The sequence below is a fragment of the Triticum aestivum genome, chromosome 1B (genome assembly GCF_018294505.1).
Source record: "Triticum aestivum cultivar Chinese Spring chromosome 1B, IWGSC CS RefSeq v2.1, whole genome shotgun sequence".
NCBI lineage: Eukaryota > Viridiplantae > Streptophyta > Magnoliopsida > Poales > Poaceae > Triticum > Triticum aestivum.
In genome coordinates, this window is record NC_057795.1 from 609634245 (window position 1) to 609637317 (window position 3073).

General features: G+C 49.0%; 1 pseudogene; it reads right to left on the reverse strand.

Moving 5' to 3' along the window:
• Positions 1–898: 898 nt before the first annotated feature.
• On the reverse strand, positions 899–2357 carry LOC123080478 (uncharacterized; annotated as a pseudogene).
• Positions 2358–3073: the final 716 nt, after the last annotated feature.

The window sequence follows — 3073 nt, forward strand, 5'->3', positions numbered from 1 at the left end:
CTAGTTAGTATGTAAATGGTTAAAGTTCTTTGTTTCCTGATATATATTACTGTTTGCCACCGAATTATTCCTCACTATATGAAAAACCGAGCATCCAAGGGTTTATTTTTTCATTTCGTCTTCCAGTTAAGAATACTTGGTACTCCCTCTGTAAACAAATATAAAAAATGTCTTACATATGTTTATAGAGGGAGTATTTCTGTTCTTTTTGTAATGTTCATCATGAAATATAAAAAGACCAAAGTGTCCCAAACTGACGGTGGTACAATCCATATGTTTTATAGTTTTGCCATTTGTGCTTTGGTGCGAAAATCAACTTCCAGTTAATTTATATCGAGTTTTGTTAAATTTCTCACATATAAAATATTCTGGATTTATTTGATGGGACATGTCTCCTGCATAACGGTGGAAGACCAAGAAGAAAAACAAGAGTGATTTAACGGTAAAAGAGAAGTCTTCTCGATATGGATGAGCATCGTAAACGTTGCCTCTGTTGAACAAAACATTCTTCACAGCCATAAATATTTTTCACAGGCATACTATTCAGCACTCAATACTCTTTGTTCAACAGAATATCAAAGGTTCAGCTAGCACAGCTAAGTCTTAACAAGCAGAGGTTAAAGTTAAAACTGACAATAAAACACAGAGGCAACATTATTCTGGATCACAAGAAAAAATTAATCTGCACATGACTGTTTTATGCTCTTCATCTGATGAAGCACGACAATCCTTGCAACATTTGTTTCTTGCCTTGACGCTGCTCAATGCCGTATCCAATGTGTAGGTTACTTCATTAACTTGCAAGTTTGTGAAATCTTCGAGGCAGAACTTAGATTCATGTAGATCTTACTAGGCCCAGCTCATAGCAGAGCTCATAGCCCAATGATAAGTGACACAGCTATTGGTCCCCCAAAAGGTCAGCAATTTTTGATAGAACTCCTCCAATTTTCGATAGAGCTCCTCTCGGATTGCTTCGCTTGACCCTAGTGTTTGCCAAGTGGCGCGTGAAGAAGGCTGGCCAGTCCATCTCAAAAGGGATAGCCATCATGACAATGCCGCGAAACCAGTTTGTGACCGCCTCCATTGCCCCTGTTTGGAGATCTACGATGTACATGTCTTCTTGATTGTCCTTGATGAGCAGTATGCCGCTCGTTTCACCCGCGCACAGGCACTGCAGCTGGTCCATCTTGCCCCACTCGGGTGGCTGTAACTCGATCATCTTGGTGCGATGCCAACGGTCTGTGTTGCTAACTCCACTCATGTTGTCACTCCGGCGTGTCCAGATCTCTAGCATGGTGCATTGCCCGTCCAAGCGAAGCAACGATGGCGCCCCGTCATCAGTGACTCCAAGAATGGGCGGAGTTTGGTCCGGTTTGACTGGGAGCCTTGTTAAGGACATCTCCGTGGTCTTACCGCACACGCTGAGTGCGTACAAGTTGGACGTATTCTTGAAGAGCCAATGTGCGACGCCTTGGCACACAATAGCGCTCGTCTTCTGAGACACCAGACGCGTGCCGTGCTCCAATTCCAAAGTGTCCAAGCACTCCCTAGGCGTGCTCCAGCTCGAGCCCGACTCGGTCGAAGTGAAAACGTGGAGACTGTGCCGTGGCTCATCTCGATCGGCGGCGATGATTAGCACTTTGAAAAAGGACGAGTGGAACGCCGCTGGCGCCTCTCGCCTTTTGGCCGGGCAACAATCCGCACCGGTTAGAAGGGCACATCCTTCTATTCGGAAATGTCTATTGCTCTTCAACGCAGGCAGTCGGTGGCTTTTACCGGCGATTGGATCGCACAATTCCAGGATCATGGTCTTCATGTGTCCATTGCCGGGTTCGTCCAGTCGGACCCTGCGCCCAACAAGAAGGCCGCGGCGCGAGGTGAGCAGCCCTGCCTGGGTGCCGCGAGGACCAGGAAAATTGGGGAAGCGGTTGCCCTGTCCGAGGGGGGAGGGACCATGGCGCCGGGGTGTAGGGCGAGATGGGCGTAGCCGTAGAGCTCCCTTCTGTTGGTTCTTCACGGGGTTGTTGCACGGAGAAGAAGCCGAGCAGGGAGGACGGGCGGCTCACGCCCTCCGGCCAGCGGCGGCAGAGGAAAGACGGCTCGGCGACGAGAAGGCCGCATCGCTTGCACGTCGCGGCGCAGCGGAAGAGGGCTGCCACATCCGTCACGCGCACCAGGATCTCCACCACCACGTCGTCCGGCAGCGTCTCGTCGGAGTCGTCAGAAGGGGAGGAGATGAAGCCGGCCATCCAATGGACGACACACGCCTGCTGCTTCGGTAGCTGTGCGCCTTTCGCTTCGGCGGCCAACCTATCCTCCGCTTCGCGTTCCGATTGCTCGACGTCGAGCCAGAGCATGGCGGAGGACCGCCGTGAGGAGTTGTTCCTCCAGATCGACCGACACGGCAACGCAGGACCTGCCGGAGGAAGTTGCCACCACCAGCCCCACCATGTCCCTCGCCCGCTGCCTCCCGCGGTGTGCGGCGCGCGCCTCCTATTTGGTCGTTCAAGTTTTGCCACCAACTAGGCTGTTGGCCCCCTCTACCTGGATTCAAGTAGGTAAGTGCCTTACTTTTGGTTTATTGCAACTGCATATATTTAATTCTTGAACATACAATCTTAGTTAACTCGTTTGCATAGCCCAGAATACAATTTACGGTTTTTCACGCGTGTACACTCCCGATGCCACAGTGGGTGGAAATAATTGTTCACATTTTACCCCATTACCGCCATGGTGAAATAACACTCACACTATGGCTATTTAAGCCACCTATCATATTCCTCTTCCTCTCACACCTTTCATCCATCTCCCATCCTCTCCCATCTGCATCCTGCATCTGCCCTTCTTCTTCTTCACCACTAACAACCCCAAGAACCATCCCACCACTAGTTTTCTATATAGTTTTTTTTCTTTTCAGCTATATTTATTTGTTTTCTTTTTATTTCTCAGTTGTAATAAGTCATTAAAAATAAAAAAGAGGCGCAATGCTTGTTAATTTGCTTCAAGCATTTCCGAATAGTGTCAACTGCACTGCACATAGCTCTGTGCAGTCTACCGTATTCCTCAAGGCTTG